The 14,337-nt window shown below is 42.8% G+C and overlaps 1 protein-coding gene across 3 annotated transcripts in view; it reads right to left on the bottom strand.

Moving 5' to 3' along the window:
* AFAP1L2 (actin filament associated protein 1 like 2) overlaps positions 1-14,337 on the bottom strand; it is a 121,374-nt gene that overhangs the window by 85,379 nt on the left and 21,658 nt on the right. The window lies entirely within an intron of this gene.

Raw genomic sequence — 14,337 nt, 5'->3', positions numbered from 1 at the left:
CCTGCCCATAATCAATGGAGACATGGGTTTGGGACTGCACAGGCATTGAGGACAATGTTTAGCTTTATGGGGCTTCCATTTTGTTTTCAAATTTTAAATGAAGGATCCCACAGTGGACTTCTTCATCTTCAGCACTGATATGAGCTTCACATGAGAAACTCTTTTTTTCTTGCCTGAGTTATTGTCCATCAGGTTTCTGTAAGTGCAGCATGTACATTTTCCCCTGTGCAGAACCACTAGAGGGCCATTTTGTCACCTCCAGAAGACAGACAAAAATAGCTACATGAGTAGCTGGACCATTTCTCTGGGACATCTAGACTGTGCTGACTACAGGGGTGTGAACTGCAGCGTGCCCCAAAGTGCTGTGCTCTAATTGGCCCATGGGGATGCTGCTGGCATAAACTAAAAGATAACTAGTTTGCATTAATGTCGTCTTTCAACCACTTATGCACCCACAGGCATTAATTTCATCGGGACCAGTTTTCCCTACTTTGTCTATGAGAATGTCATGTGAGATGATGTCGAAAGCCTTACTTAAAAATCACCATATATAGCACCCGTATGCAGGGAGATTTATTTGTGCTCATCCTTACCAATTTGTCCATGTTTCTGCTTTATGTAAGATTCCTTTTTGATTTTCGGGTCATTAAAGAGCTCCGGATGGAACCATCGTGGCCTCTTACTATTCCTCCTAGCTTTCCTTTGCATCAGCGTCATTTGCTGTTGTGCCTTTATTATTGTCTCTTTGAGAAACCACCAGCTGTCCTGAATGCCTTTTTGCCTTAGATTTTTCTTCCCCTGGGACCTTCCCTACCAGCTTTCTGAGTTTGTTAGAGTCTGCTTTTTTGAAGTCCATTTGCTTCTGCTGCTGCTCTCACTCCTTCCTTGCCTTAGAATGATGAAATCTTTTATTTCATGATCATTTTCACCCAAACTGCCTTCAACCTTTAGATCTGTAACAAGTTCATCCTGGTTAGAATCAAGCCTAAAAAGGGTTGTCCTCATGGTTACTTCCTCCGCCTGCTGAAACAAGAAGTTGTCCCCAATACACGCCAAGAACTTACTGGACATTTTGTTCTTTACTATTTTGCTTTTCCAACAAATGTCTGGATAGTTACAGTCCCTCTGTTAATACCAGCTCTTGTGTTCTGAATATTTCCATTATTTCTTCTAGGAATGTCTCATCCACCTCTTCCTCCTGATTGGTGGCCTATAGTAGACCTCTACCATGAAGACACCCCTGTTTCCCTTCCCTTATATAGGGAAAAGCTTTTAAAAGTAGAGAAGGCCTAAAAAGAGGTTGCTAGTATAGCAAAAACTCTCTATAGCTTGCACCAGTTCCCTGGAGGGAATAAGGTACCCAGTATACCTGAGTCTCAACTAGGGCTTTTGCCAGCACATCTATGTTGGTTAGGGGTGTGATTTTTTCCCCACAAACACATCTAATTGATATAGCTATGCCAATAAAACTTTCTAGTGTAGACCAGGCCCTAGAGACAGGGAAAATAAATTCTTTCTCTCTAAAGAGAAAGCGATGGGAAGAGGATAAAGTAGTACATGACCTCGAATGCTTAGTTTAAGGCATAGGACAGGGGTCGGCAACCTTTCAGAAGAGGTGTGCCAAGTCTTCATTTAGTCACTCTAATTTAAGGTTTCGTGTGCCAGTAATACATGTTAATGTTTTTAGAAGGTCTCTCTCTATAATATATAACTAAACTATTGTTGTATGTAAAGTAAATAAGGTTTTTTAAATATTCAAGAAGCTTCATTTAAAATTAAATTAAAATGCAGATCTTATCAGTTTAGTGTGATCCTTGCCCTTGCTTTTCCTTGCTGAGTTTTCTAATGTCTGGCACGTATTTGGATTCTTTAAGCTGCACACAGGCTTCTGAGTTGTTAACCGGCTCCGAGAGGGACAGAGGACAGATTTCATGTGTGAAAATACCTGTTCACACAGGTATGTGGATCCAAATGCTGAAAGCATTGCCAAGGAAATTTTCTTCTAACAGTTAAATGTCACTGGCAGGGACGTCCATCAGGTCAGAATAGAGGCCCCATGATCTCTCTCGGTAGCTTTAAGTGCACTCCGCAATCTCCAAACTTTGATGCCCACAATTCTGAGCTTTTTAACTGAATGAGCTGCATTTCAAAATCTTCAACACCCATCCACTGAAATACAGACAAATCCAAGTAGCTTTCATTGAACTTTTCAGGTTTAATTAGAAAAGAAAGCATTGGGCCAAATTGCTGGAAATCTTGAAATCTGTCAGAAAATTCTGATTCCAGTTCTTGCATGTACATTCCAATCTTGACGACAAATGTAACGTGCTGTTCCACGTGGCATGACAGTGATGTAAGCAGCAAATCAGGACTTAAAAATATCCCAGCACAGTGGCACTGGAACAATTTTTAAGGTGGGGGTGCTGAGCTGTGCCCCCTTTTGCCCCTGTCTGCACCCCTCACTGCCCCTGGCTGAGGCCAGTGGGCCATAGCTGGGGGCAGCTGCAGAGGCCTGGGCTAGCAGCCGGGACCCCAGGCTGGCAGCAGAGCCCCCCAGACCAGTGACCGGGACCCAGAGCCAGCAGTGGGCTGAGCGGGGCCGGCGGATGGAACCCTGGCTGGCAGGGGGCCGGCAGCCAGTACCCTAGGCCAGCAGCGGAGCTCCCGGGACCGGTGGCCAGGACCCAGGCAGTGTCAGTGCCTCTGAAAATCAAATCACACGTGCCATAGGTTGCCTACCCCTGGCATAGGATGACACATTGCATCTACCAAGAAAGGTTACCGAGACACTGGCTGTGGTCAGAACTGGAGACAGAGAAAGCCGGCAGACTACTAGGAATGACAACAAGAGAGATCCAAAAGTTGCCCATTGATCACTGAAAAACAAAAATTGCCTTGTTTAAAAACAGGAATAATGAAAAGAGAGGAATGGAGCTTCCAAAAAGCAAATGCTCATTTCATAGAAATTAGAAATGGAAAATACCCCTTAAGTCATCTAGTCTATCCACAGCCAATGCAGGATGGTTGCATCCCATCTCCCATATCTCCCAGGCGTTTGTCTAGTCTTAATCACTCATGTGATGGGGCTTTCCCCATTTCCCTTGGAAGACCATGAGCATGTCTAACTGAGCATGAAGTGACATGGGATTCTGTCTAATTATTATTACTTACATTAAAGCAGCATCTACACAACAAAGATCGGAGAAGGGCACTGCACCACCACATAGTAAGAGACAGTCCCAGCTCCAGACAGTTTGCAATTTGAAGAGGTAAGACAGACAAATGGTAGGAGAAAGGAAATATCCCAATTTTTCAGATAAGGAACCAAAGGAGAGAAAGGTGACGTGACTTGCCAACGGGATACACAGCAAGTCACTGGAAGATCAGGGATAGAATCCAGATGACCTGACGCTAAGGCCATGTCTACACTAGTGAACTGTACCGATGCAGCTGTACCACTGTAAGATTGCTCGTGCAGCCGCTGTATGCCAACGGGAGAGAGCTCTCCTGTCACCATAATTAAACCAACTCCAACAAGCGTCTCCCACCCACATTGTGCTGTCCACACCGGCGCTTCTGTCAGAGTAACTTATGAGGCTCAGACGGGTGTTTTTTTCACACCCCTGAACAACGTAAGTTATATGACGGCTATGTCTACGTTGCCCCTGAGTTTGGACTAGAGGGGTGCAAATAGCAGTGCGCACCAACGTGCTGCACTCTCTCCCCCGTGTGGATGCTGCAGGCACAAACTGAAAGGTTCCTAGTTTGTATCAATGTAATCCTCTTCAAAACAGGGGCACACTGCTACTCACACCCCAGTAGTCCGAACTGTGGGGCAGTGTAAGCAAGTCCCTACTCATGGCCCTAGCCATTAGATCACACTGCTTTCCCACCCTACATCTTGCTCAGTTATCCTCCTAATGCAAGTAAACAATCTTTAGGGTTTTTTTCTGAGCATTAGTTATGACTTTTTTTTTTTAAATGGCAAAATGTCCTTGTTGTGCCCAACAGCATGGCTACACTAAAGCTGATGAAAGGAAGAGACATAAAGGAGAAGAAATCCATAGAGTGGAAATTCAGGCCCTTGCACTGTGACTGACATAGATGTAAAAGAGTTACTACAAACACACCCTCTATGCTAGGTTTCAGAGTAACAGCCGTGTTAGTCTGTATTCGCAAAAAGAAAAGGAGTACTTGTGGCACCTTAGAGACTAACCAATGTATTTGAGCATAAGCTTTCGTGAGCTACAGCTCACTTCATCGGATGCATACTGTGGAAACTGCCTCTATGCTGTAAGGGCAGGACTGATGCCAGAATGAGCATGGCTTAAGCTAATTACATGCTGTGATGATGCAAACCTTGGCTCCAATTTTGCTCTCCCTGAAGTAACAGGAGTTATGCCATAAACTTGAACAGCATAAGGTCCAGGACCTTTATGTGCATGTGTAAAAATGCTTTGTCTGAAGTTTACAGAAATCTATACTGAACAAATAGAGATACCCAGTCTTGTGACAGAGATTTTCCCCTTCTCTCTTAGAAGTGACTGTTGAGCACACTTTAAACAAAATAAATAAAAAAATAAGGAGCTGAGTGAAAAAAAATGACAATTTCCATCCTGTGGGAAATTCTGATACTTCAACATTTGTTTTAATTATGAATAGGGATGAAAATTTCAAATATCAAATATTGTCAGCTGGTTCCACTTTAAACTGCAACTCCCTAGGGTGCCACATTGCCTCTTAGGAGCTGCAGTTCAGGTGCCCGATGGTCCCATTTTCCCCTACGAAACTGGGCCATCTGCTGGCTTACGCACTTGTTCTGGCCCACAGGCCAATTCGGTCAGCCCCTGAACACATCAGCCCCTGCAGCAGACCTGCTCTACAAAATGGAGTCCACTGTGCGGCATGACTTTGGGTGTATGGTGCATGTGAGGTCATGACCTCACATGTATCATACTTGTGAAGTCAAACCACAAGAAGGAAGCCACTTTATTTCTGTATGTGGCCTGTGGAGGGGCTGCGTGGACCATGGAACCCACATCACTGAAAAGATTGTAACACCTCTCTGGCCAGACTGCATCTCCCATGATGCACCTGCAGGCATCTGATTCTCATGATACCATCACGTGGCTCAGTCAGAGGAGAGATCGCATTGCATCCTGGGAAGTTCAGTTTAAAGTTGGACTGACCTGAAATGAAATGTTTTTGGTCAGTTCAACAAACTGAAATATTTGGAGTCAGGTCAAACAAACACAAAACAAAATATTTCGTTTCAGTTTGTCTGAAGTAAAACATAAAAAATGTGAAATTTGGTTCTGTAGAAACTGCATTTTCTTTTGAAAAAATAATTTCAATGGAAATTTCACAACCAGTTCCAGTTATTTTATTTGGTCTATTAGGACCAAGATGTGGTCCCATTGAGATCAAAGGGAACTTTGCTATTGACTTCAGTTGGGCCAGAATTTGGCTCTCAGAGTGATGGATAATCTGTTTTACAACTTTATACAACAAACCAGGAAAATCACAATCTCAAAACTAGGTTTTTAGTCTGAAGATGATATTTCAAATGAAGATGCTAACATTTGGCTTTGGAAAGCTTGAATAGCTCTGTCCAGGCAGGCATGATTCAAGAGGATTAGTGAAATCAGGGACATGGTAAATTTCACAGAATAAGAAGTTTATCCATTGCAAAGTAAATAATGGCTCCATATTTGCCAAAAGATATTTGTCAGTTTCCTAATATTAAGAGACACTCACACTTTAATCTGAAAAGGGCTCATAAATCTCTTTGCTCCTGGACCACAACCACTTGTGTCCAGTTACTGTACATTTCCACAATTGTACTGAGATTTGGCAAGCTCTCCAACCAGCTGGCTGGTCTCAGATCATCCAGATTGGGAAGAGAATATTTTTCCTCCCAGATTTCTCAGCAGCTGTTTCTCAGAGAAGACATATGCCAACTTTCAACAGGTCTGGACAGAGCTTATGCAGAAAAGATATGCATTTGCTTTGTCATTGGACCTGGCACCTTTGAGAGTGTCCCCCTGTGAAGCCCCATCATAAGAGTGGTTTCTCCTCCATACAGAAAGTGTCTCGAGAGTTAAGCAGAAGAGGCTTATTTATTGCATCAAATGTAAAGGAAACATATGCGGTGTCAAAGGCAAAATTATTGGGTGATCGTGCGTTTTAAGCCAAACTCTTCTCCATATTTCAGCAGGCAATTTTTGTTAGTTAACCCCAGGAGACAATGCTAGTGTCATTGTATTTATTATTATCCCCCAGTCACGGACCAGGAAGCTATTGTGCTAGGCATTGTACAAACACAAAATACAATGACAGTCCCTGCCTCCAGAGTTTACCATGTAAATACAACATGTCTGGCTTTGACATTATTTTGGAAGAAGGCTCCTGAACATCCTCTACCCTGTTGTTTTCCCCCATGCCTGGCTTCCCTGGAGAATATGCTTTGAATGGGTGATAGATCGTCTTGATTCTAGTTCACAGATGTTTTTATACTGAGGAAATAAGAAATAAAATTTTCTGCTCACGTCAGCTTTACACAGCTGTTCCTCCACTGATTTCAGTGGAGTTATTCCTGATTTGCATCAGCATGAGAGCAGAATCAGCCTGAGGGAGTTTGCATTTACTTCATGTATCCACCTCCTTCTCTTATTTTATTTAGTTAGAAACAGCTTTTGGTCAAATCATTCCATCCTTCTCTCTCTGCCTTTGGCATTTCTCTATTAATACTGACCCACACGCACATTCCACTTTCTGTGACGGCTGAGTCCAATTATGGTTAAAGGATGGGATTTTTGCCTTGTTTGTTGAATCAATGGCATCTTTTCTTATATACTAACCCAGTTCAGACTGGTGAACCAATTTCATTTTGGGAGACTCTCTCAGAGGGATCATTGTTTCCTGCCAAATGATCCCATTTAGTTAATATCTACTAGTGTGAATGGCTGATATTCATCACTAAATGAATTGCCAATTAGCCGGGTGCAGCATTGTGGCAATTCTCACAGACCGCTCAAATTTACCTGCAATGCAATCTTCTCTCCAAAATCGTCATTTGCTTTCTTCCCCCCCCCTCCAGCCCCACTTTCAACCTCATTTAAAATAAAAATCAGTTGGCAAATGTTAGCCCTGTTTCATGCCAAATTAAACAAGCTTTCAGATTAGTAATACAGATGCTAGGCCAGATTCTCAGGATATGCCAACTGGCACCCAGTTCCGCTCAGAAGGTTGAAGGAACAAAGATGGCTTTAAATGGGATCATCTGTAAATTGCATCGACTGGTAACGGAGCCCCAAGGGCTATACCAGTAGCGAGGTGTAACCGGAATGCAGCAGAACTCTGAGCAGTGCTCCCTTTTCCCTCGCCACCTTCCTCTGCCCTTCCAGCACCTATATACATAAACAAACACTAAAGAAAATGTGGCATATAATAGAACCCTTTGCACAAAGAATCGAAAGATCTTTACAAATATTACTGAACTAAATCCCCTACAAGGTAGGCAAGTAGTATGTTGATTTCCTAGATTATTAATAGCCTGAGGTTCAGTGACTTGTCCAAGGTCTCAGGAGACAGTGCCTGAGTTGGGAATTAAAACCAGGAGTTGACTCTCAGTTTCCTAGTCAAACCTCTGTACTGGATTGTCACCCTGTTAGTGCCATCCTGTACTAAGCACAGTCTGATCCATGTGGAGTCTCCATTCTTCTCTCTCCAAGGAAACACAGTTCTGTCTTCTAAATAAAACCATTTTCCTAGCTCACAGCTCCATCTTCGTGCTCTCCTGCAGGCATAGAGTAGAGAACCATCCCTTCGAACACACTGTGATGGGGCTTGGGTGTGAAATTCACCCCTTTGCAGTGGGCAGCAAGGTCTAGGTACCATTTTAGCCCTATGCTGGGTGATGAGGTGGGATTTCAGCAGTGCACAGGCCTTGTACTAGTCCTCTACACAGGGGTGAATTTCACCCAGAATGTCTAGTATAACAAGGATTTTCACTGCAGGGTGCTACTTTCTGCTGCCTTCCACCTCTCTTTTAGAACCTGATCCAAAGCCCATTGAAGTCAATGGAAATCTCCCACTGACTTCAATGGGCTTTGGATCAGACCCTTCCTTGGGTAAAAAAAATTATGGAAAACCAGCCTGAATGGAACTTTCTCTTGTTATTAGCAGGTCTCTCTTAGAGGATGTTACCATACAATTTTCCATCTCTGTGTTAGGTCAGTCCAATACTGACATCAGCTCATTTCCATTGATCCTGATTACATACGAGTGATTTAACTCGCCATAGAACTGAATTTTCCATATGGTTGGACCCTTTTGCAATTGCTCCATAGAAGCACAATTTCCTCCTTCCTTGCTGGACTCATTATTCATTATTTTCTCCTACCCCTTAATTATACTGATCTTCACTGTCAAATAAACATTATATCAGATAATCAAAATGCGCCTTCAGAAATTTTCATTGTATCAGTTTCTCGCTGCCTTAAATGCCCCTCAGCAGCAATATTGCTTTATTGATCCTCAAAATTCCCAGTATGTGTCTCATTATTCTAGCTGAAGGTCAGATTTTGTTAAAACGTAGACTAAAAAAAGTTAGTAACTGTTCCTCTGGCACCATAGTTTTTAAAATACTTCCACTGATTGACATTTATAATTCATATGCATCAGTTGTATGAGATGTGGAAGCTGTCCAAAGACACCAAGAGATTCTAAAGCTCTGTGGGCATAAAAAGTTAGATTAATTTTCTAACCATGTATTTCCAGTTTCCTCTCAACAGAAAGGGCTGCTTTGTGGATACAGGAGTTTAATGTCAAAGGCTCACTCCTATGCTGAGCACCCTGAACATCCGCTGACTTCAGTGAGAGTTGCGGACACTGGGAGCCTTGACTACAGTTAAGAGTTTTGCTGGCACAACTGTGTCAGTGGCAAAAGCTTTTGGGTAGATGCTGTTAGAGTAGCAAACTAAAACAAATAATAATAATCTTTTTCTGGTCTAGTTCATTCCTCTCAGTGAACTGGTATAAGCTTTATTGCTAAAAGAACTCTCCTGCTGCTACACCACTAATGGATTTTCAGGTACAGCTCTACCGGTATAGCATACCACGAGACCGTTTCTAGTGTAGACAAGACCGCATCACCTTCCAGCACTGCATATTTCATGGAGAGAGTAGAAAACATTTTCCAGTTTCTCCTTTGTTATCATTTACATATTAACAACGCAGTAACAGTAATAATAAAAAAAACTTTCATGTGAGGATCTCAAAGCACTTTGTAAACTTTAGTTAATTAATTCTCACAACACCTCTGTAAGTAAGGAAATAGTATATACCCATTGTACAGATGAATACACTGAGACACATAGGCAGAGACCAAAAACACTATCCACCAACTAGCAGCCCAAAGGGAAGGATAAAAAATATCCATGCTGCCATAAAACACAGTTATGCCCTGTATTTAACTGTCATCTATTGCCATCCTGCTTTCTATTTATATAAACATCCTACCTACACTGTGTTCCTTTCTTATACCTTTTTTCCTTTCCTGGCTTCATTGTACTTGTTTTTCCCTACTAGGGCTCCAATCCAGGAAAGTAGTTCAGCACATGCATAACTTTAAACACAAGAGCAGTCCCATTTAAGCCAAAGCAACTACTCAAAGTTAAGCATGTGAACATGCACGTCAGAGCTTTCCGAGATTAAGGCCTGTACTTATTCTAACTATTAGCACTGCCGTAGCACCTAGAGGCCCCAGTCATCGGATGAGGCCCCATTGTGCCAGGCACCGTACACATTACATTTTGAAGACTAGTGATCTATAGGACTGTGGAATAATCTCCAGAGGGAAATGACAGAAGCCACATGACTTGGAATATTTAAAACGGGATTGGAGTAAACACGCAAAAAAGTGTACTTTAAGGACCAAGGGACCGACTAGATGACCTAAAAGGTCTTTTCCAGCTCTCATTTCTTTGAGAAATTATATAGCTCCCTAATTCTGATTATAGAAGAGATCCACTGTATCAGCAGGATGGATAGAACCCACGCCACAAGCACCAAAAGCACAATTCGGTACGGCCTGAGCTACATAACTGACCTGCACAGTTCTAGGGAGTAGGTTTCTTCCATCTACCAGGACCAACCGTTAATGGGAGAATAGATCTGCCACATCCACATCCACAGCTAGTGTGTTACACTCGCTCCTTACAGCTTTGTGTGTTTGAGTGGTGGAAATATACCTTTTCCTGGAGTCACACTGTGATTTGCTCATTCCTGTTTTAGAAAAAAGACATGACTGACTGAGGGCCTGTTGGAGACCGGGCCCTGTGCAGTCTGGCCTAATGGTTAACATGAGAGCGCCACCTACCACTTAGAACTGGGTTCTGTGTGGACAAAGTCCAGGAACGAGCAGAGGTTCAGTGCTGGAGAGATAGAAGTCGAATGCCAGAGCTGGAGGTTAACCAGAGTCATAGGTCAGAGCCAGAGCTGAGGATCAGTACCGGAGAAGGAGGAGTTACAGGGGAACCAGGGCTGGAGCAGAGCAAGAGCCAGGACTGGAACAAGAGGGAGCAGGCTAGAGCAGGGACAAGAACAAGGGCAAAAGTAACACCAACAGACCCTGGTCGTCGGCAGGCAGGATCAAACTTGGGACTGACCCCAGAAGCTTAATGTATGAGCCTTTACTGCATGAGCGTATTCATCTCTCAGTGGTTTAGGTGGGTTACACAAGCACAGCTGCAGGCATGATACACATTAAGCAGCTGGAGAGCTGCTGCTGGGCTTAAAAATTAGCCAGTTGCCCTTCCTGACTGATCAGGTAGTACAGTCAATCAGGGGAAGGGAGATAATGATTGCTCTCATCAGGGGATAAATACCAGGGAAGGAAAGGAACTATTAATGTTAAATGCCAATGTTTACACAAGAATGAATGGATATGAACAAGTTTAGGCTTGAAATTAGGTGAAGGTTTCTAAACCATCAGAGGAATGAAGTTCTGGAACAGCCTTCCAAGGGGAGCAGTGGGTGGGTGGGGGAAGCCTAACTGGCTTCAAGATTGAGCTTGACAAATTTATGGAGGGGATGCTATAATGGGACTGCCCACAATGGCATATGGTCTATCTGTGACTGCTAGTAACAAAAATTCCCAAAGGCCGGAGATGGTGCACTAGATGGGGAGGGCTCTGACTTACTACCGAGAGTTCTTTCCCAGGAGTCTGGCTCTTGCCGACATTCTCAGGGTGCAACTGATTGCTATATTTGGGGTAGGGAAGGAATTTTCCCCAGGTCAGATTGGCAGAGATCCTGGGGGGGTGGAGGCGTCACCTCCTTCTGCAGCATGGGGTCTGGGTCACTTGCTGGTTTAAACTAGAGTAAATGGTGGATTCTCTGAAATTGTAAGTCTTTAAATCATGATTTGAGGACTTCAGCAACTCAGCCAGAGGTTATGGAGTGGGTGGGGGCAGTTCTGTGGTCTGCAATGTGCAGGAGGTCTAACTGGGTGATCATGAAGGTCCCTGCTGGCCTTAAAGTCTGAGGTAGCCTGCTGCAAGCCAGCTGCACTTGTTGGGTTGCTAGGAGACTGACTCTGCTGCAGGCCCTAGTCCCTGACAGGGCCACAGACTGACTGGCCTTCATCCATGTTGGGCATCTCCCATGATGCCAACCTTTAAAGGGATTGAAAGATATTTCCTGTTTATAGAAAATGGTGAATGAAGAACATTTACATGGCTTTTTATGTATACATCGATATGAGCACTTACATTCTCCCTGGCTAATTATATTTTGCAGAACAAAAATTCCCTCTACTTTTAAATGGGTAAAATATTGTTCACTTTCTGTGTAGAAGAGCTGCCGGTACTGCTCTGCACCATTTTCCACTTCCAAGGGGGGGATGTTTTCATAAGGTGGTGTTTTCATCTGTAGAGCTCAGTTCTCTTTTGGGAAACAGCCCGTTTGCACTGCTGGCTTAACTGGCCCAGGAGATTTGACTAGAGGAAGAGGGGATGGCTGGATAACCAACTATTGTCAGATCACCTCCTCTGAAATGCACATGTACTTACTTCAGATTCATTATATCCTTCCCTTGCTCATTAAGTGAGGAATACTCACAATTTAGCTCCCTAGTAATCTCTTCCACTATTGATTTTAAAATAATATCTTAGTCTAAATTGCTTCTCAGAGTAATTCTAGAGCATGATTCAGTCTCAGACAGGGGCACCCAAACTTTGCCCAAGACGGGGTCAATGCTTCTCCTTGGAGCTTGGTAAAGATGAAGGGAGAGAAAGGCCAAATTGCAGAAGTGCATGGGGCACATTCAGCCTGGAAACTACACTTTGGCCACTTCTGGGCCAAATATGGCAGTGCCTCCGTTAATTAATGAGTGTTCATTATAGTTCTTAATCCATGCTGCAGTCTTTCTATAGATGAAGTGTGCTCACGTAGAGCGATGGAACGGAAGTAAGCATCGCACACAACTGGATGTTAAGGGCTGCTTTCGTCTATACAACGGAAGTTGATTCCATAAGACTAAATGGAGTTTGTTTACTTGCCAAGGTGAGATATAACTGAGCAGTGATACAGCACCTAGGTAGTCATAATTAGGATGACTGGGAAGCAGCATGCTAATGGATAGGGGCTTTAGATTGGGAGTCAGGAGACCTAGGTGTGGTGTCATCTTGGACAATTACTTCATCTCTCTGTACCTGTTTTCCCTCCCATCCTTTTTCTGTCTTGTCTACTTATCTTGTAAGTTCTCATGTGTTTGTAGAGTGCCTAGTAAAATGGGGTCTCAATCTTGGTCAGGGCCTCTAGATAGTACTGGAATGCCAACCAATAATAATAGAACAGAGTATGTGGCTGCAATGTGCTTCATTCTTGCCAATTAATAGTCCTAATTATTTCTAGAACAAGTGTTAGTCATATTAATTATACTAAAGCCCTGGAATATTACTGCTTATATTTTGCCAATGATTTGCCAACTCTGCATTACTCCTGCAATAGGAACAGATTTTTCCAGGTTATCAAAATTTGATTTTGGGACTTGTCAAAGGCAAGAAACACAGTTAAGTAACATAGTAATAAAACTGGTAACCTCTCCATAAACCCAGCATAAGATCTTTGGACCAAACTGATCCCCAGAGTCACTCTATTGACTTTGCTGGAGTGACACCACGAATGAATTTGGCCTTTTGCGTTTCCTTTAAATTAGGGCCAATGAGACAGCTATGTTTGTGGGGAAAAACAAGAACATATGTTGAAAACAGAGAGTTTCCAACAAAAACTTAATCCAGCTTGGGAATGAAATTCAACTGCAAAGATTTTGTGGTTGGCTGAAGATCTGGTCTGAGATTTTCCTACTGAGAAGTTAACATTATACAGCCCAAGAGCACCTTCCGGAATTTAAATCTTATTAACGAAGAGTCAAAATAACTGAACTAGGTCCAGCATGCTGTTTGAAGTAGAATACAATAGCCATGGTGTGTATCACTTTCTATAGTGAAACTGACTTTGGACAACGGCTGCACAAACAAACCTGCCCCAAATATATGGATAACAACTTCACTTCATCATCTGTATAGAGCTGTGAGAGCTATTTACAACACTAACCATGTTAGTGTCCTCTTGTCCCACTCAGATGATTAATTAGAATTCCCTGGTGCTTGAACACTCTGCAAGTGCTTTTGTTTGACAACACAGCAGGCAATCCCTACAGTATTTGTCTTGCACAAAGCTGCAAGAACAATCATAAGAGCTAACATGGCATTGGCAATAAATAAATAATCTGGGGAAATGGCATTGTTTAAATCAAAAGTACAGCAGGAAGGTCGAGCTAGCCATTCTTTTATCTAAATAACCACAGCAATTCAATTCCACTATCTTAATAAATAAATAAATTAAAATGTGAACCAACAGAAAATGTTGCTTGTGTGTGTCACCCAGGAATCTACTAACAAGCTGCCCTCATGAAAGGAAGTGCTCTATAATATAGTCAAAGCACATAACTAGCAGTCAGGGCCCCGGGGTTCCATTTTTGGGAACCAGGACACTGCAGTTCCATTTTTGCTTTTATCCCAGACATTATCATTATCCTTGAGAGATGCCCCAGGCTGGTTATATTGAGCACTGAAAGGGCACTGACAGGCCAAAGGCAGTTTTAGTAGACAATATCTAGGGAGTTAAAAAGAAGTCATTCAGTTATTGGGATGCTGGAGTTCTTGGCCTCCTGAGTCTATAAAAAGAAAAGGAGGACTTGTGGCACCCTACAGACTAACAAATTTAGTTGAAAAAAAAAATAAAAAGTGTCTGTTTTTGGTTTTGGCCACA

Source organism: Lepidochelys kempii, chromosome 7 (genome assembly GCF_965140285.1).
Source record: "Lepidochelys kempii isolate rLepKem1 chromosome 7, rLepKem1.hap1, whole genome shotgun sequence".
Taxonomy (NCBI): Eukaryota; Metazoa; Chordata; order Testudines; family Cheloniidae; genus Lepidochelys; species Lepidochelys kempii.
This window is presented reverse-complemented; position numbering and strand designations above follow the sequence as displayed.